At 45.2% G+C, this 26,429-nt stretch overlaps 1 long non-coding RNA gene across 1 annotated transcript in view; it reads right to left on the bottom strand.

Annotated features, from left to right (window-relative positions):
* Positions 1-26,429, bottom strand: part of LOC144333477 (uncharacterized) — a 118,973-nt gene that overhangs the window by 91,364 nt on the left and 1,180 nt on the right. The window contains exons 2-4 of the long non-coding RNA XR_013402147.1: positions 25,538-25,540; positions 22,854-22,864; positions 9,645-9,720 (exon numbers count right to left, since the gene is read on the bottom strand). This is a non-coding gene — a long non-coding RNA (uncharacterized LOC144333477). The remainder of the gene's footprint in view (positions 1-9,644; positions 9,721-22,853; positions 22,865-25,537; positions 25,541-26,429) is intronic.

Genomic DNA, 26,429 nt, shown 5'->3' with positions numbered 1-26,429 from the left:
ATTCTAGAACAGCTTGTTCATCAGTGAAGTGCCAGCCCTCAGGGACAGGAAGTGCCCAAAAGAGAAAGTGACACAACCTCCCCACTCTGCTTCAGCAACAAGGGATAACAATGACACCCCCATAGCTGAGTCATGGACGCTGGGATCCATGGCTCATTCTGACCATCACCCTGCCCCTAAGAATAAGTAACACTTTCTTTCTCCCAGACAAGTGTGGGTCATTCTTGGAGCTTCCTCAGCCTCATTAATTCCACAGCCTCCTTTTTTCAACTTTCAGTGACCAGTGGCCCTTTCCATAGTAAAGTTCCTTCTGAAGTCTGCCTTTATACTTCCCTGCTACTTCTTTTAAAGTTCTTTCTTCAAGTTAGTTTCAGTTATTCATCCTAAACAACTCTCTTGACACCTGGACCTTTTTGCACTGTTTATTGAAGAATACATTTAAAAAATTAATCAATTGGTCCTCCACAAATATGTACTGGGTATCAATTATATGCGAGAATCTATGGTAGCTTTAGGGAGAGGAACAAAAGAGAAGGCAGAAGGGAGCGCAGTGGATCTGCAGACAGAGATCTAGGTTGGAAATTCCAGCTCTGATACTTGTCTCCATGAGAGCAAATCCTCATTCTCATGCCAGGTTTATTATCTGTGAAAAGGGATGAGGAACTCTTGCTCTATCTATCTCATTGGGCTGCTGTGAGGCTCAATAAAAATTGTCAATAATCGGAGACTTTACAAATTGTAAAATTCCATAGAAGTGTAAGTGAAACGCAATATGGTACAGTGGAAAAATAACTGAACTTAAAACCACAGGTTGAGCAGGGCCCAAGGACTGACTGTGTCATTTGCTTCCGTTGGGACTTTGGGAAAGTCATTTAACCTCAGTTTCCTTATCTATAAAAATCCCTTTTGGTGAACATTGAGATGCTGCCTGCAGAAGCATCCATCATTAGCTGCTGGTACCTAGCAGATCTTCAGTCTGTATTTGTTCATTCATTGGCAACCAACCAAGGGAGAGCTGTGCTTGCAAGTGGACAAAGAAGAGAGGCAGCAGCAGTGAGCACCTTGGTCTGATCAGGCTTGAAGGGTCTGCCATGGAGCAATGAGAAATGAGACTGGAAGGACTGTGAAGGAGGCACAGGGCAAGGGAAAATGCCAGACTAAGGAGTTTGCACCCTAGAGAGTCATTCATGGGCATTAAGGAGCCATTGATGGTTTTAGAGCAAGGGAGTAACAAATGAAAAGTTATCTGGGGAAAATGGCTCCGGAATGGGGAATGCTCTGGAATTGTCAGGTTCTCCATTCCAGGGCTGCAAAGCTGGAATGGAATGTGGGTTTCAGAGGCCTAACTAGCACCTCCTCTGACATAGCCAAGCCAGAGCAAAACGTGTTCAGACTTATGGAACTTAGGCCTTGTATTAGTCTTCTATGAGTGTGTAACAAATTGCTTCAAGAATTAGTGTCTAAAAAGAAAAATCAACACTTGTTATCTCATAGATTCCATGGGTCAGAAATTTGGGAGTGCCCTAGTTGGGTAGTTTGGACTCTGGGTCTCTCATGAAGTTACAGTTAAGATAGCAGCTGGGGCTGCAGTCATCTGAGGGTCCGACTAAGCTGGGATCCACTTTCCAAGATGGTTCACTCACAATTGGCCCATGGGTGCTGGCTGTTGGCAGGAGGCTTCAGTGACTCACCTTGTGAACCTCTCCACAGGGCTGTTAGAGAGTCCTTACGGCATGGCATCTAGACCCCAGGGCAAGTGTCCAAGAGAACAAGGCAAAAGCTACAGTGTCTTTGCAACCCAGCCTCAGAAGACACACACCATCACTTTCCTGGTATCCCATTCATCACACTGACCAATCCTGATACAGTGTGGGAAGGGTCTCCCTAGGAGAGTGATCAGGGTCATTGGAGCCTGGCTACCGTGGTAGGGAGAGTGTCATGTTGAACGGAATGATCCTGGAATCAAATAGACCAGGGCTCAAATCTCAAGTCCTTGACTTACTCCTTGTATGACCTCAAGCAAGTTGCTTAAATCCTCAGTCTTTATAGAGCTTCTTCTCTATAAGGCAGGAACAAATGTAATGGTGCCAGCATCATGGAAAGGTTGTAAAAAGTCAGCAAGATGATGCCAGCACATAGAGTGCCAGGCTAGTTCCAGCTACAGAGTTCACGCTCTTGTTTACTGTTATAACGGACAGGCAGGTTGAAAGAAGGCAATTCTAGATGCACAAACCATCCCTGTGGTCAATTGAAAAATGCCTCCCAAAGATACCCATGCCCTAATCCCAGAAATTGTGCATACATTACCTTATATGGCAAAAGGGACTGTGCAGAAGTAAACAAAGGATTTGGAGATGGGGAGATTGTCCCAGATTATCTGAACGGGCCCAGTGATATAATTACATAGGTCTTATGATAAGAGGGGCAGGCAGTGGATATAGAGAAAGGAAAGGGTGATGTGATGACAAACAGAGGCAGAGATTGGAGTGATGCAGCCATGAGCCAAGAAGCTAAGGTGTGCCAACAGCTAGAAACTGGAGGAGGCAAGGAATAGATTTTCCCCTGGAGCCTCCAGAAGAAACCAGCCCTGCAACACCCTGATTTTAGCCTTGTGACTTTCAGGACTATAAAAGAATAAATTTGTGCTGTTTTAATTCACTAACTTTGGAGTAACTTGGTACAGCGGCAAGAGGAAATTACTACAATCCTTCAAGGGTACCTAACTGACACCTGCAGTCTAGGGAGGAGTACAAATAGGGAGAGAAAGGATGGCAGAGGAGGAGGGGTAGGTGCACATTACTGAACTGCCTCCAGGGAAATCCATCACCCTCTTGCAAGGCAGAGTGACAGCCCTAATTCTGAAGGCTCTGGAGCTACCTAAGTGAGAGGAATGGGTTCAGAACCCAAAGATGGATAAGGTAGAAAGCAGAGGGTGACAGCTGTTTTGAAGTTGACTGGCCAGGCTTGTGGGCTTAAAGTGCCTTTTTGCTTTGCAAGAAATAAAGCTGTGTTGGTCAGTTCCTGACGGTCTCGGTGGCCCTGTTCCAAGATGGGCATTCTGCAAATGTCTTTTGCAGAATAAGACTAGGAAAAGCCATCTCCAGAAACCATGGGGAAGGGGAAAGAAGGAGGCTCTAGTGAGGAGGGTACTGTAGACGCCTGTAAAGAAAAAAGGCACAGAATTTAAAGGCAGAAAATTTTCTTTTGTCTCCAACTCTGCCACTTGCTGCTTAGGGACACTGAAAAGGTTCATTTCACCTCTCCAGGTCTCAGTTTCTTCATCTGTCAAATGAGATTGTTTCAAGGATTACATAGGGGAATGCATGTGGTATAGTCTATAGAACAGACATACAGTAAGCAATTAATGTTAACTATTATTATGGTGACCAATTTCATTTAGAAAGCAACTGTTAAGTGTTTACTATACATAAGGCGGTGTAGATGCCAAGTGAGTAAGCACAGTCTCCCTGCAGGGAGAAGTACCTCATACTAGATGGATGACACCAAAGAATCCCTCTGCTCTCCTGTGACCTGTGCTGCTCACCTGGGTACCACTGCACAGGAATGATGGCAAAAGGTGAGAACTCAGCTCTAGGCATAGCTGATTGGATAGGGACAGGAGAGGAGTGATCGCCCAGCCAGGAGCTGCACCAGCCACAGTGCCCTCTGTTGCATGCACAGCCACCTCCAGGCATCCTCGCCAGTGGACCTGCTCTGGTTCAATGCAAAGGCAACACTTCTGCCTCCAGGGGCCATATCAACTGTTTATAGATGGAGGTTCTCACTGGCACAGAATCTCAGTCCTTCCTGCTGCAGCAAACTCTGAATGGGACAAGAAGGCAGGAGGGTCCTGTTCACAAACAAAACCCATGTGGTCTCCCACTATAGCAATAACAGAAGCTGATACCTATGCTCACCATGTACCAGGGGCTATGCTGAGCAGCCTTCTTAAGGAGGCATATTACCATTATACCCATCTGCCAGATGAGTAAACTGGGGGACAGAGAGAAATTGAGTAACTTGCTGCAGCTTACGCAGACGGTAAGCAGAGACTCAGGTTTCAAATCTAGTCATCTGACTTTGAAGGCCCTGCCCCCTCACCACCAGGCCATGCAGGGACACTGTCCCTGGGACCCACGATACAAGGAAATTACCCTCATTGATGGCCATGGCTGCGCCCATGCTGAAAGGCAGCAGGTGCTCACCTGGAAATTCTGGGATTTTAAGAGGTTTCCTGCCTGGAGAGATCCAGCCAGACTGCACTTGCCCCTGCAGGATCCTGGCCCTCCCCCTTCCTCCTTCAGGACCTTCCCTATGACATCCCCCAAGCCCTTTTAGGAGCTGGCTCCTGAGTCACTGTGGAAAGAAGCCTGCCTCGACCACCTCCTTCCCAGCATCTCCAGACCAGCCCTGTAGGAAAGGTTTCTTGGCTGAGGACACTAAAATGTCTCAAACCCCTCACAAGCCCCTCCCAGGCAGGGAATTAAAACAAAAAGACAGAGAGGGAGAAGAGCCATCTGAGAACGGAGTCTTTGCCCCAAATGCCGTGCCAGCCTCACACATCCTGTGGACTGGAGCCCAACAAGTTGCAACTCACCCAGGGTTCTTCCCTCCAGCTGCGTCCACTAATTATAAGGGAAAAGTTGAAAGGAAGGTTTCAAATTTTTCATGATGGTGCAGTTTTCTCTTTTGCTCTTCTTTCTCTCTCCTCCAGTCTCCCTTTCCCATTCCCTTTCCTTCTCTTCTCTTCTGGATCCTGGCAATAGGCTCCCCCAGATAGGTACGGGAAAGTACCGTGCGCACTGAGCACAGAATGGTGTACTGCAAGATCCTTCCAGAGGTCATGGAACCGAATCTCTGCCTCCTTACACAAAACCGTCGCTCACCCCTTAGCACCCTTGAGAAGGAGGTGAACAAATGACCTCTCCCTCTCATAACAGTCTTTAAAGTCTTTATGGTTTATTTCTCACTGTACCAAAAAACAAAAATGTATATCCATACATAAAGATTCAAAGAAGACTTTTCAGATCATCCATTGTCCCAGAACACAAGATAACACACTATCAGTATTTTAATGTACAGTAAACTCTTGACATTCCCAAGGATTATATCTCGAGATCTTCATGAATCCCCCAAATTTAAGAAAGTGGGAATATCAGAGACAACCCCGAGAGCCTTTACAAAGTGGTTCTTAACTCTTGATCTACATCCGCAAAGACTTAAGGAAGGGATGTCCTAGTTTAAAGCTGAGTTATGGATGAAGTGCCACCCACTTTACCGACGAGGAAACCGAGGCTAAAGGGGTATATGGTTTTGTCTGTGACCCTGAGCTAAATGAGAGTTCAAGGTGTGGCAAAGAGGAGAAAAATGCCTTGGCAGGGTCAGCAGGGAACTAGCTGGTGCCTGCGTTGGCCAATAAATTGGAGGGACAGGGAAAACAGCAGAAATCCTGCCCTCCCATGTGCACTAACACGTTGAGTCCCCCCATTTGACCAGACCCAGCTTTTCCAGGAGCTGGAGTCAGGCATATTGTCTGGGTCTAGAGAATGAGATACTGGTGGGCTGAACAGCCTGCCCTGGCCCAGGAGGCCCCTCACTCACTGTGGTGAAGTGTGGGCTTCCAGGCATTAGAGCTGGGACCCAAATGTCTCCCAAGAAGGTAGCCAAGAAGGCAAGGAGCAGATGCTTACCCTGGATGCCACAGGAACACTTGGTTCCAGAGGACACGTCCTACCAGGCAAACAGGAGAGCTTGCCAGAGCTGGAAACCTGGAACCAGCTTGCTTCCTCACCTCCGTCCCACACTTAACACTACTCAATATTGGTCAAGTCTTCTGACAAACTAGCATCAAACAGTGGCAAATCTGCCCTGAACAAAAAGATCCAGACATCCCAGCCCGGTGATGGCACTTACACCGCTATTCCAGGGCAACCAGAGTGCTCTGAGGAATCTTTTTTTTTTTTTTTTAAGACAGTCTCACTGTGTGGCCAGGCTGTAGTACAGTGGCACGATCTCGGCTCACTGCAACCTCTGCCTCCCGGGTTCAAGCGATTCTCCTGCCTCCCCCTCTCAAGTAGCTGGGATTGCAGGCACGCAACACAATGCCCAGCTAATTTTTGTGTTTTCAGTAGAGACGTGGTTTCACCATGTTGGCCAGGATGATCTCGATCTCTTGACCTCGTGATCCACCCACCTCAGCCTCCCAAAGTGCTGGGATTACAGGCATGAGCCACCGCTCCCGGCCTGTGCAATCTTTTGGAGTTTGTTGCAACCTGTGATGCCGGGGTGCCCACCCTCCCTCCTCCGGGATCCAGCCAGGGGCTAACAGCCCTCACCTGCCACTCCCTTTGCACAGCCCGGAGCCAGCTGTGTGGAGTCTGCCATTCCTAGACCGGCGGAGGACTGATTCAACTCCTGCCAAAGCTCCCTGAGTCCTAGCCCCAAGCTTTTTCTCGCCGCGCCCACAAAGCCCTTGCTGGATGCCCCTCTCTCATGCACTCACACCTCACTAAGATTTGATTTTATTTTTCACCACCACGCCTAAGCTCTTAGGGCTTCTGACTTCATATTTTATCTCCTTGGTGGCTCGTCAGAGAGAAGAAAGAGGAGTGCAGGAGAGCGATCCGAAATAATGACAGAAAGAAAGGGGGAAGATCACATATGACTCTAAGACTCCCAGCTAGCTCCTTCTTCCTAATGACCTAGTGGGGAAATTTAATTAAGAAGATCCATCAGTCAAGTTTCTGGAGGGCCTCTGGAATTCTCCAAGGATCTCCAAGGACTTGAGAAATGTTTCGAAATAGAAAATTAACAATTATGGAATAATTCAAAAAACAAAACAAAACAAACACTGAAATGACCTCTGGCCTAGATAGTCCTATTTGCTTTGGTACCCCAAATGTCCTACATGCAGATGTACATGCACACCAGCTCCACACAAACCTGAAGATGCCAGGGACTGGGCCCACCCAAGAGGAGTTGCCAGAGTTAACAAATAAAAATATAGCACACTCAATTAAATTTGAATTATAGACAAATAATTTTTGTGGGCACCTGTAATCCCAGCTACTTGGGAGGCTGAAGCAGGAGAATCACTTGAACCCAGGAGGCAGAGGTTGCAGTGAGCCGAGATCGCGGCACTGCACTCTAGCCTGGGCAACAAGAGCAGAACTCCATCTCAAATAATAATAATTTTTAAAATAAGTGTGTCTACTATGGAGTGGGAGACACTTTTACTGCAATTTATTTGCTGTTTATCTGAAATTCAAATTTAACTGGACTCCCTGGATTTTATCAGGCTTCCCTAACCCTAAGGCATCTGCTTCTAGGCTCTCCACAGAGGTACTCTCACCTAGGCCCACATAAACATTCTATCCATGAACGTGAACCTCGATCCATTGTCAATTCTCTCTATTTGCATGTAGTCATCTAAAAATTACCCAGGGCTGGGGAGCTAGGGAGTAGTGCATTTTTTTCATGCCTCTTACCACCTCCCTGACCCCTGATCTCACTCAGGAATGTCATCCGTGACTCGAAATCTAGTCATCTGATTTTGGAGGCCCTGCCCCTCACCAGGCCATGCAGAGACACTGTCCCTGGGACGTGTGGTGTAAGGAAATTGCCCTCATTGATGGCCATGGCCCCTGCAATGTTGAAAGGAAGCAGGTGCCTGCCTGGAAATTCTGGGATTTTAAAAGGCTCCCTACCTGGAGAGATCCAACCAAACTGCACTTACCCTTGAGTACTAGGAGTACTCAAACTCACCAAATGTCAAGGACCTTTGGCATCCCGGAAGGTTCTCAGCTCACCCGTTCTAAATTCTCCCTCCACAGCAGTCCTGGGAGAGGAAGTTTGGGTTAAGAAAAAGGCTAAAAGTATTGGCTCATGTAAAAAGTTTAATTTCCAGATGCTAGAGAAAATCAAAGAAGTGGCTTAGATTGCTTTTTCTGGTTTCTAAGGTAACATCACAGAGATGTCCAGGTCAGTGGGGGTGCTGTCTTGGCAGCTGTCTTGCTAAAGGGCCAGAGGAGTGCTTTGTGCCTGTTATGAATGGTCCCGACCCTGCACTCCATAGAGACAGACCACGGCCCTGGAGCCAGGGTCTCAGGACATCTCTAATTCTTTTCCTGGCACTCAGTCTGGAGAGCTGGGCATCCGCCAAGTGGGTGGGCTGTCTCTCCCAATAGAGAAGAGAAAAGATCTCCCAAGTATCTGGTAGGACTCCTTGAAACATCTCCCTTGGGGCTTTTCCCTTGGTCGGCATGTGAGAACAAGACTCCCTCATGTTTCTGACTCACTCTGAAATGAGTTCTGCCCAGAGCTCGGGTCTCTAGTTGGCAGTTTGGCAATGAGCCTGGGATAGTGGGGAAAGGAGGCATTCTTCCCAGGTTCCCAAAGCTGACTTGCCTCAGATACCCAAGCCCCCAGCCAGCCTTCTTCTAGGCTTCTATTTCCAGGTTGGGAGAATGGGTTCACTGAGCCAGCCAGATATTGTGGGAAGGACCAAGAGATGACGTCTGTGAATGTATGGTGAATTCTCAAAAAAATAGGGCTGAGATCCAAAACATCAGGCATCTTGCGAAGGTAAGATAGAGTTTAAAACTTTCAAAACAGATTTTATGTCTCCAGAATCTCTCCCTTGAGAAATTCAGAGTCTGATCTGTGGTCTCCTTGAACCCAATCAATTAAAAAAAAAAAAAAAAAGAGTTACAAGGCTTCCAAAGGGGGAGTGGGGGAAAGGAACAATGAGGCCAGGCGCAGTGGCTCACACCTGTAATCCCAGCACTTTGGGAGGCCAAGGTGGGCGGATCACCTGAGGTCAGGAGTTCAAGACCAGCCTGGCCAACATGGCAAAACCCCATCTCTACTAAAAATACAAAAATTAGCTGGGTGTGGTGGCAGGCGCCTATAATCCTAGCTACTCAGGAGGCTGAAGCAGGAGAATCGCTTGAACCCAGGAGACCAAGTTTGTAGTGAACCGAAATTATACCATTGCACTCCAGCCTGGGAAACAAGATCAAAACTCCATCTCAAAAAAAAAAAAAAAAAAAGAAGAAGAAGGAGAAGAACAATGAGAAGAAGAGTTCAAACTGCAGCAAGAGGAATATTGCTGGATGCTACAGGAGTTTCCTAAGCGTGAAAGTTGTCTAGCACGAAAACTGATGGAAGAATGAACTCCTGTCGTGCAGCACCTTGCAGAGTTGACATTCCATGAAGACACAGAATCCCCAACCCTTCAAGGTGAGAGAAGAAGAGGACTTCTGTGACAGCCAAGCAGCACTCAAAATCAGAAAATCCATGACAATGTTCTCATAAAGCCTCTTTGGGTTGCAAGGAACAGAAACCTTCTCCAACTAGTTCAAGAGAATAGAGCAGTGGTTGAAAAGGTAACAGGAATGTCGTGGGATAATGGGGAAGATGTCATGGGTCCCTGGAACAGGAGAACCAAAAGCCTTTGTGATCCAGGGCCACTGTCTCTTGATTCCATCTTCCTCGCCTGCTACTATGTGTTCATCTTATCCTTGTTCCAATATTCCATCTTCCTAAGCCTTCTCACCTCCCACGACTGCCCCTAACTGATCCTTCCTCCTGTGTGCCTTTCATTCCCATTTATGAAAGAGAGAATCTAATTGTCCCAGACTCACCTATGGGTGGATCCTGATGGGATCAGGTGTCCTGCCTTGAGCAGTCACCGTGATGGGGCAGGAGAGGTTCGAAGCACTAAAACTCACTCCCCATGAACAGAGGCAAGACACACAATCATCATTATGCCTGGTACAGAAGGAAATGGGAATACACTAAGAGGAGAAGCCAAGGCTATCTTAAAAAGAAGGAATACTCTTTGCTAGCCACAGTGAATGTGAAGAGTTGGAACTTCAGGTGGAAAGCCCGTTTACTTATTGAACAGTATGCTTAAGAATGTTATGTATATTATCCCATCTCTCATTCCTACCAACCTTGCATTGTGGGTTAAATTATTCTGTTTTACAAGTAAGGAGCACCGAAGCTCAAAACGGAACACACCAGGGTCACTCAGCTAACTGAGGGAGGCATCGTGGTCCAACTCAGTTTTGCATGACTCCCAGCCGGTATGTTTTCAGACAGAGTCAGACACTGAAGAAGGGTGTCCCTCTGAAAATTGAGTCAAATGAAATGTAGACAATTCAAGTCAAGCTACTCTCCAAATCACCCTACATGAGGAAGAATGGGATGGGAGAGGAAGGCCGGGGGAGGTAAATGGATTTTTCTTTCTGATAAATAGGAAGGATGCAGAGGTAGAAAGATGGAGGACGTGTGGCCTGAGGACTCTGGGGGTAAGGCACGGGGTGGCAAAGAAAATGAAATCCAAGGCCATAGAAAAGTACATACTTTAAAGGAGTGGGGTTTTTTCTTGTTGTTCTTTGTTCCTGTACCAGAAGTGCCTATTTAAAAAATAAATAAATAAATATCTGCTGTTGCTCCAGCAACGAACAGAGCCAGAGTCCTGCAAGGCCTTTGCCAGGTCAAGAGCTTTGTCTATTCCCCCACCCCCAACATTTCTATTGTCAAGGAGGAAGAGCAGAGGCCGCCGAGACACACCACTCAGAAGACTCAGCAGAAACCCAGACCTTGCTTGAACTAGAAGGGAAGTTAAAGACAGGTATAGGGAGGTAGGTGGGGGGAGGAGGATACTACAGACTCTGCCCAGTGATACCTGAAGACAGTGACCGAGGCAGACACCGAAATCAAGCCCTGACGTGGATCTATATGGAAAGTAAAAGGACAGAGAACAGAGAAAAATGCTCAAAGCTAAAAGAGACACACACACATACACACTCCCAGAGACCTAGAAACAGACACACGCACAAAGCGAGAAATGTGGGCCAGAGAAAGAAAGGAGGGCTGCCTTGTTTATTCTCGTGAAAGACATCTGGATTTCTCGGTGAGGTCTCCACTTAGGTCCTTCTCTCATTTTCCAGCTGGACTGGCTGGTGGAATGCTGGCTGCAGAGGTGCCGTGAGTCAGCACCAGATCCTAGCTTAGTCCCGCTGCCCCTCTGCTCTGCCTTGTGCCAGACCACACAGCCTTCCGCCCCTTCCTGCCAAGCATGGCTCAGCTCCCCGTCCAGGTAACACACTTCAAAGGCACTGGGGTAAGATGGGACAGGCTGGGCCAGCCTCGGGATGGGAGCAGTTTCCAAAAGGCCCCAGCCCAAACACTCCTCATCAATTTTCTAGAATGTCTTCCCTCTGCCACTCCCTGCCCCACTTCCCTGACACTTTGAATAACCCCTGGAAGTCAGAACTGGAGAACTCAGTTTTTCACTGGGGCTGTCAGCCTCTTCTGCACTTTGAGTCTGTGCAGTTTTAGTATTGTAGGGTTGACCAGATGTCAGTCAGTGTCAAAGCGCAGCCCTGTAATAACACAATTGGTATGTTCTTCCCTGAAGCTGGTCGTGCTCTCTGGGAGAGTCAAAAAGACAAGGGGATGTTTAAATGGCTAGGAAGCAGAGGACATCTATCAAGGTGTGTGTACTATAGAGATGCCTGTGGGAGTGAGTCTTAATCCCCAGCCCCCAAGCTGGTTGCCTGCATCTCTCTGAAGATAATTACTGTATGCTACTTTGTACTAACTATATGTGTCCAGTCTTCCATAGAAAACCATAAAGATCTCTGCAATCAGGAAACATACTCAACTTTGTGTTCCTGGTAACACAAAACAAAGCACAGTGCCTGGTGCTGAAGTACTCTCATGGAACATCAGCTGACTTGGGTTCATTTGCTGGTGGCTTCTTCTGACTTTTTAAAAACACTAGAGAACTTTAGAACCATGAAAACAACTTAATGTTTCTTCTTCTTGTAAGTCCTTTCTCTCTTGTCAATTAGGTTCATGCTTGAGATCCAGCACTGACCCAAGGACTCAGAGTTTAAGGATGATGGATGACCCATATGTCGTCTTAGACATGTAACTTAGCCTCTATAACAACGCCCAGTAAAACTTTTTGCATTTATGGGAATATTCTATATGTGCTCTGTCCAATACACTAGCCACTGGGCACATGTGGCTATAGAGCCCTTGAAATATAGGTTGCAGTGAGCCAAGATCATGCTGCTGCACTCCAGCCTGGGTGACAAAGCAAGACTCCATCTTAAAAAAACAAAATAAAATAAAATGAAATGAAAAGTGATGGATCTGAACAGACATCTCTCCAAAGATAGGCAAATGGCCAATTAGTACATAGAAAGATGCTTAACATCATTAGTCATCAGGCAAATCAAAATCACAATAGATACCACTTTATATACAGTAAGATGATTATAATCAAAGAGTCAGATAATAATAAGTGTTGACAAGACTGTGGACAATTGGGACTCTCATACACTGCCCCAGAGAATGGAAAAAGATGAGCTACTTTGGAAAACAGTTGGTCATTTCCTCAAAAAGTTAAGCATAGAGTTACCATATGACCCAGCAATCTCAATTCCAGGTATATCACCTAAGAGAAATAAAAACATATGTTCACACAAAAAAACTTGTATACAAGTGTTCATAGAAGCATTATGCTTAATAGTCAAAAACTAGAAATGACTAAAATGTCTATCAACCGATAAATGAATACACAAACTATGGTATATCCATACACTGGAATATTATTCAGCCATAAAAAAGAATGAAGTACTGATACATGCTGCAACATGGTTGAAACTTGAAACCATTATACGAACTGAAAGAAGCCAGACACAGAAGACCACATATTATATGATTCCATTTACATGAAATATCCAGAATAGGCAAATCTATAGACAGAAAGTAGATTAGTAGTTGCTTAGGGGTAGGGGATGTTGGGGAGATTATAGGGTAATAGCTAAATGGCTCAGGGTTTCTTTCAAGGTGGTAAAATATTTTAAAATTAATTTTGGTGATAGTTGCACAGCTCTATGAATATGCTAAAAATCATTGAATTATATACTTTAAATGGTTGAATTATATGGTGTGTGAATAATTATATTTCAATAAAGCTGTTACTAAAAAGATACCCCAGACTTCTCAACTAGCATTGATCCTGCTCACATTCCCCAGTGGCCTTTAACTGGGCCACGCCTTTCTCTTCCTGTTGCTGTCACATTGTATGGCTAAGAGAAACCAACTTGCTTATAGCCAATGCCTGTGGCAGAGCCCCATCCATGTATGTCTAGAAAGGAGATGGCAGCTTTACTCATGTTTCTTTGGGCCTGCTGGGAATTTGGACTTGGGTTAGGAGTTGGGGGGCACTGGCTACTACCCCAGGAGTTCAGGGGGAAATTCGCTCTAAAGTAGTTGGGTGCCTGCTCTGAATTGGGCCACCTGAGTCGACCTCCTTACTCCCAAGCTCACTGCAGTGCTGCCTGGGTGGTGGCAGGAGGTAGGGCAAGTAGTTCTTACTCTGGGGACAGGGACCACTCTGAGAATCTGAACCTTAGGCATAAATGACCATCCTGGTAAAGAGTGAGGCTGAAAGCATAGAACTCCTAAGCACGCCTCACACCTCCCAGAAGCTGGTGGGAAAGGAGTGTGCTGAGACATGTGAGATCACCATGCTCCCGCCAGCCACCTCTCTCTGAAATCTGGTTGGAGAGATGGCTCGGCCAGCCCTGGATCTGGACAGCAACTTGCTCTGAGAGGAGACTCTCAGTCACCTGAGTCAGCCTCCTCATCCTTGAGCTCACTGCAGTGCTGCCCAGGTGGTGGCAGGAGGTAGGGTAAGGCAGGGATGTGGGCTCCCTGCCTCCTGCTTCCAAACCACCTCTCTTATTTCCCATCCTGCACTCCAGGCACAGAGCTGGCAAAGGGAGGGAGAAGGCACTGAGGAGCAAGTTTGATCTGATTTCCAGGCCTCTGTCTGCCTTAACCAATTTCTGCAATGCTGGCCTCTGTGGTCAAGTTGAGCCACTACCAAGAAAACTCGAGAAATATAAATGCACACTTCTCTGGGACTCAGGCTAAGCAACTTCTTGGCAATCTCAAGAGTCTGCCATCCTACCCAGTTTATCCCAGCTGTTTCACACACTCATTTCTCTCCATAGGTTCCAGTCTCTTCTCACCTTGACATGATGACAAGCTCTTGACTTCCTTCACCATGATCAAATCAAACAGGTGCCCTTCATCCCTCCTTCCTTCCTGGAATCACTTCTCTGCCTTCATGCCTGTACAGAAACCAAGCCCCTCCACCCACACCAAAAAGTATCTGTTCCAGCTCTCTTCCTATGTCCACTCCCTGCCTTCGCCTCTTGTCTCCCTTGTCACCAGCTTCTCCACTTCCCTCTCTATTTTGCAGAAAACTAGGGTTTTCCTAGGACCACTGTATCAGTCAGAGTTCTCCAGAGAAGCAAAACCAATAGGATAGATGAATGGTTGAATGGTTGCTTGAATGGATGGATGGATGATGGATGGATGGATGGATGAATGGATGGATGGATGGATGAATGGATGGGTGGATGGATTGATGACTAATACATAGATACACAGATACATACAGAAATACATAGATACATAGCTAAAAGGAGATTTTTTTTTTGTTTTGTTTTTTGTTTTTGAGATGGAGTCTCGCTCCTCACCAAGGCTGGAGTGCAGTGGTGCAAAAGGAGATTTTTTTATTGGATTGGTTCATGCAATTATGGAGCCCAGGAAAGCCAGTAGTGTAATTCAGTTTGAGTCCAAAAGCCTAAGAACAAGCAGAGCCTCTGGTGTAACTCCTAGTCCAAAGGCCTGAGAATTGGAGGGGATTGGGGGTGAGACTCAGGGGAACTTTGAACCAAGAGCTCTGATGTCCAAGGGCAGGAGAAAATGGATGTCCCAGCTCAGGAAAAGACAGAGCCAGTTCGCCCAATCTTCCTTGCCTTTTTTTTCTATTTGGGCCCTCAATGAATTGGCTGATGCCAGCCCATGTTAGTAAGGGTGAATCTACTTCACTCAGTTCACTGACTGAAATGCCAATCTGTTCCAGAAACATCCTCACAAACACACCCAGAAATAATGTTTTACCAGCTGTCTGGGTGTCCCTTAACCGAGTTAAGTTGACACATAAGTTAACCATCACAGTCATCGATCTAGCCACTACCTCTCTCTTCTCTCTTCTAAGAATGATCTCTTAGACTGGTTGGTCTGTACTGATGACTCCAGGTGGTGGCTCTCATTGACTTCTACTCTTGGCAACCCACCACCCTTTCCCTTAATTCAGGCTTCAGTGGTGGTTCTTCACCATGCAAAACCAACCATGGCTTCCCCAGGCAGGCAGGTTAGCATGGTTAAGTGTAGAGACTGCCAGCTCAAAGTTCCTGAGCTCATAGCCCAACTCTTCTACCTAGTAGCTGTGTGGTCTTGGGCTTGTTTAAGCCATTCAGTGCCTCCAGTTCCTCAGTTATAAAGTGAAGTTAATAAATGTGCTTTCCCTTATTAGGCTGTAGTGAAGATTAAGTGAAATAATGCATGTCAGGTGGCTCGCATGTAAGAAACCTTCTATGAAAGTTAGCTAATGGTGTTATTATGGTGATTTTCGTCTTTCCCTTAGAGCATTCCTAGTTCAAGAAGGCAGAGACTGATGCCTCAGTTGCTCCTTTTATTTCCAGACTGTTCTTTCTCTGTTCCTCTTTTCCTCTCTAGCAATAACTCGGGCTCTTCTCCTAAGCTCAGATCAGGTGCTCTCTTCTGCACAGTGATTCTTCGTGGGAGGTCATGTTCATGTTGCCACGATTTTGTGGATGATCCCCAGATAGGTACCACCAGCCCCACTTGTTCCAGTCCTGTGGGCTCCCCTATGCTCAGGACGCTTCACCTGGATGTACCCTCTCCACCTCCTTTTCTCCACCTCTTGCTTCACTGCTTCCTCTGCCCAGATCATCTGCCCCCCACCCCATCCTCCTGTATGTCCAGACTCTGGAACCTCACCTGCATCCTCCATTGACCCACTTTCCCCAAACACTCACTTTTATAGATAACCAAATTTTCTTCTCTAATAGAGAGAGGAATCATCCCCCTCCCTACTTACTAGTCAGGAAATGCAGGTGAGTGTTCAGAGTATAAGAAGAAAGATGCCCCATAAACATAATACTGTGCCTGGACTGAAGGGCCATGTTTTCATTCTATTTTAAAATCTAGTCAATGGAAATGAGGGGAGTAGATGGAGCTGTGTATATAGGGTAGGGTGGCCATGGAGTGATAGGAGAGCCATCTTTTGTGGCTGTTTGAAATTTTCTACAATGAAAAATTTGTGTTAATATAATCAAATAACCAGTCAAATTTTTGGTGGGGGAGGGTGAGCCAATGCTGTTTTCAGAGTCCCACATGGTGACACTAGGCAAAAAGTGAATTGCAACTGTCCCCCTTAAACCCATGTCTCCCAGTCCCCAGCCAGCTAGCATCCTTCCTGTTTCTTTCCAGAGCTGTGTGCATATGTAACCTCTGTTTTATAGCTGTGAGAAATAGGTAGGTAGGTGGATAAATTCGTATGTACACAGATGATGACAGTTAATCAGTAATGATTAGTGTGCCTTCAGTTTCCAGTCACTTCTGTTTCGGGCGAGTAGGGGATTCAGTCCAGAGACCACTGCAGAGCTTAGCGTATGACCGTTTATCTCAGGATTTGTAGAACACAGAGCATTTTCTCCCTGTATTTCATATTCCGGGTTCTGCCTGAGTCCAAGATTTATACAACTCCCTATGTGTTTGCGGACCAGAAACCATCTGATGCAGGTGACCAAATCTTTGGGGCCTTTACTGGTGGTGCCTCATTTAAACTTTGACTTTGAACCTCTAGGGCCAATATTGACCTCACTTGTTTATTCCCAGACTATTGAGTAGAATTAAGTCCCATTCATTCCAGACTCCCAGCCCTGGCCCATATCAACCCCTAGGAAATGCCCCAAGTGGACTCCGGCTCTCTCCAACACAGGCATCTCTCCCCACCCCCAATACCCCCCTACTCTCCCAGGCCCTTTCCCATCTGGTTAGGTTTCTAACGGGCTGCAGAGAGCAAGAGATTAGCAAGGATTTAATAATTATCAACAAAGAAAATTAAAATTTGTGGGGTTTTTTTGCCTTTAATATTTTAGCAATGTAAAAAAGATAACAAGGAAGAGAAGCTGGCTATTGAGTAATCAAAAGAAAAAATGGAAAGAGGAAAGGAGGAAAGAAATAGACTTCATTCATTTACTCACAAATATTTGAGCGTCTACTATATGTTGGTTGCTCTTCTAGGCCCTGGGCAACACAGTGGTGAACACAGCCATCAAATTGCCTGCTCTCATAGCACTTTCTCTCCAGGCATAATTAAGGCCCAGAGAAACCATGAGAAGAGAAATGCAGATCTGAAAATTTTGTCTATAAAAATATTCACAGAGGCCAGATGTGGTGGCTCATGCCTGTAATCCCAGCATTTTGGGAGGCCAAGGCGGGTGGATCACCTGAAGTCAGGAGATCGAAACCAACCTGGCCAACATGGTGAAACCCTGTCTCTCCTAAAATACAAAAATTAGCTGGGTGTGGTGGCAGGTGCCTGTAATCCCAGCTACTCAGGAGGCTGAGGCAGGAGAATCGCTTTAACCTAGGAGGCAGAGGTTGCAGTGAGCCAAGATGGTGCCATCGCACTCCAGCCTGTGTGACAAGAGCAAGACTATCTCAAAAAAAAAAAATAATAATACAGAAAGGTAATTTCAAAAGACATTATGAATAATAATTACCACTTGAGTGTGTTATGGATTGAATTGTACCCCCAAAATTCATATGTTAAGTCTGAAGCTCCAGTATCTCCAAATGTGCCCTTATTTGGAAATAGGGTCCTTGCACATGTAATTAGTTAAGATGAGGTCATACTGGAGTAGAGTGGACCCTTAACCCAAAATGGCTAGTGTCCTTCTCGAAAGGGAAAATTTGGACACAGATACACACACAGGGAGAACACCATATGAAGATGAAGTTATGCTGCCACAAACTAAGGACCTACTGGAAGCTGAGAGAGAGGCCTGGAAGAGATCCTTCCAGAAGTGATGCCTTCAGAGGGAGCATGGCCCTGTTGATAGCTTGATCTTGGACATCTAGCCTCTAGAACTGTGAGACAATAAGTTTTTTTTGTTTAAGCCATTCTGTTTGTAGTACTTTGTTAAGGCAGCTTTAGCAAACTAATATACTTTGTAGTAGGTGCTATGCTACTAAGTGATTTACATAGATGATCTTATTTAGTCCTCACAACACCATTGATAGGTACCCTAACCGACTTTACAGAAGAATAAATTGAACCAGAAGAAGTTATGCAACTTGGTCAAGGATGAGCCACTTTAATAAAAATAAAACAGTGATATTCAACATTTGGGCCTCAGAGAAACGCACCTTCCACATTCAATCTATGCCAATTGGGTAAATCCCGTATCTCTGTCCACTCAGTCTTTTTGAGTTTGTGTTGTTGTTGTTGTTTTGTTTTTTGAGACAGAGTTTCACTCTAGTGCAATGGCGCGCTCCTGGCTCACTGCAATCTCCACCTCCCAGTTTCAAGCGATTCTCCTGCCTCAGCTTCCCAAGTATCTGGGATTTCAGGCATGCGCCACCACACCCAGCTACTTTTTTGTATTTTTAGTAGAAACAGGTTTCACCATGTTAGCCAGGCTGGTCTCGAACTCCTGACCTCAGATATTCCACTCGCCTCAGTCTCCCAAAGTGTTGGGATTACAGGCGTGGGCCACCGCTCCCAGCCTGGTCTTTCAATCCTTGCTTTCAATAGATGTTCTCTTGGTTGACTTGTGGTTAAGATGCTTTCATTCTCTGCTTGGTAATCGAATTGTTGCATTAACCTGTTGTAAGTCTACACAAGGAGAAGGACCTATTAAGTCATAATGTTTATGCTGTAAACAGTATCTCCCCCTTCTTCATTCAGCAACAAATTGGTAGCCAACTCTCCTGGTCCCATGACATCTCTGTATGTAGCTTCCAATATACCCCCCATCACACATACACACACGAGCCGTAATACTGGAGACTGTTCATGTTGTTTATATTTAATGTGTGGTTTTGCCCAAGATTTGTCATTTGGTTGTGTGTAGATTTTTTGTCCCAGCTGGTCAAGTGTGTCTGGCTTAGAAAGAAGCTCTCAGAGGATAAGTCCTGAGTCTATTTTAAACCCAATAATTGCCTAGTTAAACTGAGTGACTTCACAGTCTTGCCAGCAGACCAAGAGTTGGAACAGAATCTCTGCAGATCAGCTTCCTGGAGCTCTAGTCAGCTCAAGAGTCTATGAAACTGTGAACCCAGCTTTCGGTTCATGGTCGAGCGTCTGTGTTCCTTGTATTAATGAGGAGGTAACTCCTTGGGCCTGGACCAAAGAAGCAGCCACTGAATACCATTTATGCTCTCCTTGAGTACAGAGCCATCTTGGATGAGAGTGAAAAAGACAGTGAAGGAGTACACCAGTATTTCTCAAACTGGAGTGATCTAGAAATATATTCTATGCTAGTTGTTTTGCAATATATGTGTGTATGTGTCATTTTGCTAATAATCTTGAAAATAAACACATTTTAGTTCATCTGCATGGCCACCTAATTCAGTTCTAGAAGACTTTTTTCATTTTCTAAGGCATAGAACCCAAGTAACACCACTTTCAATGTCATTTGCTGATGGGCTGAAGAACAGAAGCAGACATGTTCCTGAGATGATGTGTGGAAGCTGAGTGAAGGCTGGGTAACACGGTGCCATGTTACAAAAAGTGAGGGTTTGGCAGTACCATTGTGTTTTGTAAGTAATTTAAGGACTTTTCATGGGGAATCTTGATTATACTCATTTTTTGTATTTCAAGATGACTTTAAAACTAACCACTATGCAAGACATGACTCCACTGTTGTTTAAAAAACAAAAAAAGAGTAGTGGGAGGATTAAATCACCAGAAAGAATATCATATTTGTATGCCAAGCTCAAAAAAACTTGCACTGTCACAGTTAAACCATAATCACAACATGAGTAGTGATTTATTTTCAGCAAAACATCAACCAAACACCAATCAACACACAAATTAATGTTGTCATTTGCGCTTTGTTGAGTTTGTAACTTTAGTTGGGTTTATTTACATATTAGTTGGATTTTACAGTAAGGTTAGCATACAGAGCATACACCTTAAAATGTTTGTACATATTTAAGTTACATTACAATTAACATATTTTAAGTCCAACAATAGGGGTCTATTGGAATTTTTGTAAATGTTTATAAGTTACATTTGCAATATACAGGATTGACCAGACTAGTATATAAAAGAACATAATAGAAACACATCAACATAGACATTACCAACAGTCAGGCATAACTATGCAAAGATAAACTCAGGTGTTTAGGAAGATTTTAGAAGATGCTGGAATAATTCAGGGGTGGTAAATGTTTTTCTTTCTGTTTTTTTAAGACAGGATCAAACTCTGTCATCCAAGATGGAGTGCAGTGGTGCAATCATGGCTCACTGCAGCCCATAGGCTACCATGCCCAGTTAATTTTTGTATTTTTTGTAGAAACAGGGTTTTGCCATATTGCCCAGGCTGGTCTTGAACTCGTGGCCTCAAGTGATCTCCCCACCTCGGCCTCTCAAACTGCTAATAGGCGAGAGCCACCACACTCAGTGTTTTTCAATTAAAAATAACTTATTAAGTGCCTTCTGTGCTAGGAGCTATACTAAGGAGAGGAGGAAAACCAAGATGAATAAAATCTGGGATGCTTCAAGCCTGTCAGTTCAGTAGGGAAGATGGGACTATAGCAGGTAATATTGATTAAGCACTAACAAGATTTACAGGGACTGCCTCACTCAAGGCCCACAAGAGCCCTGTGGAGTAGACAATATATTCCCCACTATTTTACGAAGAAGACACAGAGGATCCCAGGGGCACCAGCAAGATGCACTTAGGAAATCACACATGACAGTCAGCAAAATCCTCCAAAGTAAATGCAATTTCATCTAGGTCTTTAATGACTATTAGCAGCTCACCAGTTAGCAGTGAAGAAGAAAAGTGTGCCTGTCAGAATGAACAGTTTGTGCAAAGGTGTGGGGGCATGGAAAAGCTTGATTTCTCTAAGGAAAGAAGGGTTTAGATTGACCCAGCTGGGAACACGGCCAGAGGCAGCTGCTTTAAATGTTTCAGGACTATCCCTTAGCCCCAGTAATGGATCAAATCATGTCACTGGACCCATGCTTTCCACACTAGTAGAAAAGCAGTGTTTCCTGATAAGTTTAGGTACGAAGTTTAGCTCTTCCAACCAGGGCCATTGCATAGAGCTGTGCAGATTGTGTACTGCACAGCAAGGGCCCCAGTTAAGTGGTGCTATTCACAGAACAAACGTAGACATGTACATTCATCATGACAATTTCCTGGAAGAGGCAGCAAAGTTTCCTGTCCTCACAGAATCTGTATTTTATAACAATATTCTGATGGATAGAAGTAAAGTATCTTGAGGAAGGTCTTTTCCTAATTCACACAAATTTACCCTCTGCACTAATAGTGGTAAGCTAGCTCTTACCACTTCTCCCTCCTGAACTGTGTGAAATCTCAGCTGCTAACCATGCACTGTGATTTTACTTGGCCTTTTCACAGTTCATGTGAATCATATTAAACCTGCTTCTAGTAATTAACACTCTCTCCCTCTCCTCTTTTTCCATGTGATTCCATTTTTTCTACCTACCCTCTCTCTCTCCCACCTAGATCTGGAGCTACCAACACTGTCTCTAAATCACAACAGATCACTTTTCCCGGTTAATCTCATTTTCCAAAATTGAAGCAACTTCTGAGCGGTCCATTGTAGGAACATGCCAGATCCCATGATCCAAGAAGACAGAAGGGCTCCAACCAGAAACAGTATTTATGGAGCCTGCCCTGCTCTGCTCTATCTGTCTGGAACTGCTCCAGAAGCCTCCTAAACATCAATTCGTGCAGCTATTAACTTATATGCAGCTCACATCAGGATATAAATCACTCTGCGTCACAGCTGGCTCCGGCTCCTTTAACAGCCAGCCTCAGGGTCAATTTAGACTCTAGTTAAATTGCCACCACTGCAAGCACCACTACAAAATTAACTCTAAAGTAGCACGTGGTTTCACCCTCAAAAATCACTGTAATTCTGCTCTATGAGAAACTACACATAAAACCTAGAAAAATATTGTGCAGAAAGGATACAGAGCTATTTCAGGATAGTGGCTACTTCTGTCCAGGGAAGGAGATGCAGGGATGGCATGCATGGGAGGTGAGCTGTGACCTGTCCCACTCTACTTCTAACAAAATCTTTGGCTAGGCGCGGTGGCTCACGGCTGTAATCCCAGCACTTTGGGAGGCCAAGGTGGGTGAATCACAAAGTTAGGATTTCAAGACCAGCCTGGCCTACATGGTGAAACCCTGTCTCTACTAAAACTACAAAAATTAGCCAGGCACAGTGGTGCGCACCTGTAGTCCCAACTACTAGGGAGGTTGAGGCAGGAGAATCACCTGAACCTGGGAGGCGGAGGTAGCAGTGGACCAAGATCATGCCACTGCACTCCAGCCTGGGAGACAGAGCAAGACTCCATCTCAAAAACAACAACAAAAAGTCTTCAACAACAATGGCAAAAAGTGAACATGTGTTAAATAAGCATAGAGAGTAGAAGGCACATGCTCTATTATCTTCTGTTCTTTGAATGTTTGAAATATGCCATAATTACCTTTTTTTAAACAGGGGGAATTTTTATGAATTGTGGCTGAAGATCACTTCTGATTATTCCTCAGAGAAGGCTTAGGACACACACCCTTTGATGAACCCAAAGTCATCAAGTTCCTACCCTGGCCATACCTTTTCTCCAAAGAAAAGTAAGCACGAACATAGCATCTGGTGGGACACAGAGGGTTTTGCACCTGAGGCTGGCCTGGTGCTGTTGGGGTAACAGTGCAGTGCCGATGCTGGGGTGGCCTGTAAGTGGACCCACAGGGTGTCCGTACATGTCCCTCCATCCATGCTTTTTCTTTCCCCGCTCCCCCATCCCCATTGTTAAACACTTCTACCAGTATCTGCTTCTTTCCCTTCATGAAAGGAGGCATGTTTCTAATGATGTATCTATCCTGCCACCTAGCCTTCAGCAATAGCACTACAACAAAGCTGCCTCATGCTGCTCTTCTATACAGACCTGTCTTGCTGAACCTCCCAGATCTAGGCAAGGACCTGAACAACGGGTTACTTTCTTTATTGAACATCACTGTGCCTTAGTTTGAGACCAGCGCAACATGACCACAGCATTAGTATTCTTGATGTATGTTGGCCTCTTGGAGAGACTGAAGTCAATGTCATGAGGTCTTTAAAAATTGAATAAATTATACAAATAAGCCTGAGAGTGGTGGGAGTGACGCAGAAAAGAGAATGAAGATCCTTAGCTAACGTTTTTCCATTCTGACCAGCAGAATCCATAACACTTTGTGTCCTACTAAAAAGTCTAGCTTTCCCAAACTGTGTTATCAGACATCATCCTTGAAAATCACTTAGAAACTCACAGAAAATGACCACAGGTAAGGAATCCGAAGCTTTATAAAATAAAAATGCTATCCATACTTGGAAAAGTTATCCAGATAAAAGAGCATGAATTTTTCACTTGGTCGCATTTCTTGAAAGTTGGTTTTGATAAGCAGTTAATCTTTTAAAGGAAAGAGGAGGGGTGATCTCCGGGGAAACGGGACACAAGTGGTTGATATTTAAATACTACTTCCCCGAAAAAGATACAGTTAACAGGTATAGAAGCTAGTCGATGCTAGAGTTGGGAAGCCCATGAGAGCAAAAGCAAGCTGGCAGCAAAGGGGGTCTTTAGGAAGGGAACATTTGTATATGGCAGGAATTAATGATCCCCTCCCAATTAACCTGGTTGATGCAAACTTTTTTTTTTTCCTAGAAGCAATTTTCTAAAGGTGATTGTGAACAGATCTAGACCTCCAGAATGGAGGGGAGGGGAAAATGGAATCAAGTAAGGCTCATAGGCATCCTCCATAATCCCGTATCCCGCAGTAACAACACCAACACCTTCCCACTCCACTGTAATATGTTAATTATGGACTCAGAAGCAAAACCCATCTGGCCAGTCCTCCATCTTTGGATGAAATTACTACAGACAATCCCAGGCTGAGAATTCTTCTCTTATGCCCTCTCGGGAAGCCTATCCCAGGGTCTCTTGGACAACAGCTCCAGTCTCTGAATCCCTCATAACATAAGCCCATTTCTAGGTGGAGATAAAGAATGGCTGCTTAGCACACCAACATGGCACATGTACATATATATAACAAACCTGCACGTTGTGCACATGTACCCCGGAACTTAAAGTATAATAATAAATAAAAAAGGCTGCTTAACATTTATAGTCTCACAGAGTAACTTCTCTCCATGGCCCCTGTACTGCTCTGCCCCAGGATCCAGCTCCCACCATATTCTCCTCCTCCCTTCTCTCCACCCTTTTTATCTTTTCTGTGAATGATCTCCACTCCTTTTACCTGTCTTCACATATTGTATTATCCAGCCATTGGAAGTCGGCTACACAAAAAGAGGTGTCACTAGAGGCCATCTCTCTCAGAATACAGGGTGGCTGGAATGAGGCAACTCATGTTTCTTTGGAAGGGGTACCACAATTTCCCCCAATCATCTTAAAAGCTACCAGTGTGCCTGGGGCAGGCCGAGCTGTTAAGGGTGTGCAGAAAGAAATAGGAGCAGGGAAGAGAACGTATTGCACACATTCTGCTGCCACTCTTGTAGTCTGAACTTGACACAAATGAGAAAATAACACATGATCTCGCTCACTTCTAAAATATTTCCATCAAAGTTTTGAATATTGATTTGTTCCTACACCTTACCAAGCCCCCAGACAGAGAAAAGAAGAAATTAAGATGAGCCTTGCTGCTATTTTTTGTTTTAATCATTACACACAATTCTCCCTCTCCCAGCCACCATCTAAATCCCCTTTGGCAATACAGGCAAAGACATAACTTTAAACGTTAGCCTTGTTTTAAAATGTGCCTTTCGGCAAATAGATAAGTGAGAAGAGAGATCAGGATCTGGGGGTGTTAACGGCATAAAGTGAGATGCTCCTGAACTGAACAAGCAGGGAAAAATATTTTCTTAAAAGCAGTCCTCCAGAAAGAATTCTTATCATAGATAAGGGTGCAGTCTAGTGGCAAACTTCATGAAATGCAGCCCCTTCTCCAAAGGAGAGTTAGAATCCTTCTCAAGGGAGGAAGCACAGTGTGAAAAGTGTAACAGCCCACCCCAAGTCCACCCAGCAGGCGCAGTGACATTGGTCATTTCTCTCTGACTTGCCTATGAGGTTCATGGCCCACTCATGTCAATTTCAAAAAAAAAAAAAAAGCTAAAACCACCACCTTCGTTTTTTGAGGCCTTAGTTTTCTTTCATTTTACTAAAGAAAGAGGTTCTAGTGGCATGATTGGGTTCCTGGTCAGGACTTCTTCCCAGCAGGTCCTGTGGCCCTAACAGCTCATATTCCTGGGATGTGCCTACAAGCACCAACTAACCTATCACAAGGTCTCCTCCTGCTACTCTGCCACCCACTCCCTCCGGGATGTGGTCCTGCCCAATAGAAATACCTCTGCAAAATGACAGAGAAGGAAGTGTCACTCCAATCCACCTTTCTTCCCTCTAAGAACCCCACACACAAGGACACTTTAGGCCACCATGTAAGGTTTTCAGACTTAGATTTCCTCCAAAGTGTCCATCTCTGCAACTCACTGCTCTTAAAATGTATGAATGTCCATTCTTGCAGGTATACAACACACACACACACACACACACACAGAGAGAGAGAGAGAGAGAGAGAGAGAGAACCTCCCTGGCCAACGTAGCTGAAGGAAAGTGGTCGCCTCCTCATCATGAGTACAGAAACCCCCTGATTAAATCCTCTTCTCCAGACCTTTAGTGGAGAAATTCAGTTTTTCTTCTTTTAAAAAAAAATTTAGCTCACCAGCCATCACTGGCCATCCTACAGTACCTGTCCCCCAAGCGCACACACGGACATGGAAACAGACACCAGCATACAGTCAATTGCAGAAGCTTAGGAAGATTTCTTGGGCATGGTATATCCGGTTGGCTAATAAGAAAATACGTCTCCCTTCAGCCTGTGCCTTGACTAGTTAAGGGATAGTAGGGAGGGGGTGACCAAGTTACTCTCCTCATTGTGTTCATCCTGCTCCGAAGAACTCTGTCTTCCACTGGCCCCTCCACCTCCTCCCCACACTCGGTAGCCCCAGCCTGTCCCCCTTGCCCCTTTCTTACATTCCGCGGGGAGGAGGGCGCTGTTCAGGGGAGAGGAGAGCGCTGTTCAGGGAGCGAAGGGGAGCCCCCTTGTGTCTAGAAGGCCTCTCCCCACCCCCACCCCGTGTGAGTTTGTACTGCAAAGCTCCTTGGCATCCTTGCCTGAGTTGGGTGTTGGGAAGCTCAAATTGCA

The sequence above is a fragment of the Macaca mulatta genome, chromosome 12 (assembly GCF_049350105.2).
Source record: "Macaca mulatta isolate MMU2019108-1 chromosome 12, T2T-MMU8v2.0, whole genome shotgun sequence".
NCBI classification, from domain to species: Eukaryota; Metazoa; Chordata; class Mammalia; order Primates; family Cercopithecidae; genus Macaca; species Macaca mulatta.
Note: the sequence above shows the minus strand (reverse complement) of the source record. Positions and strands in the feature narration are given on the sequence as shown.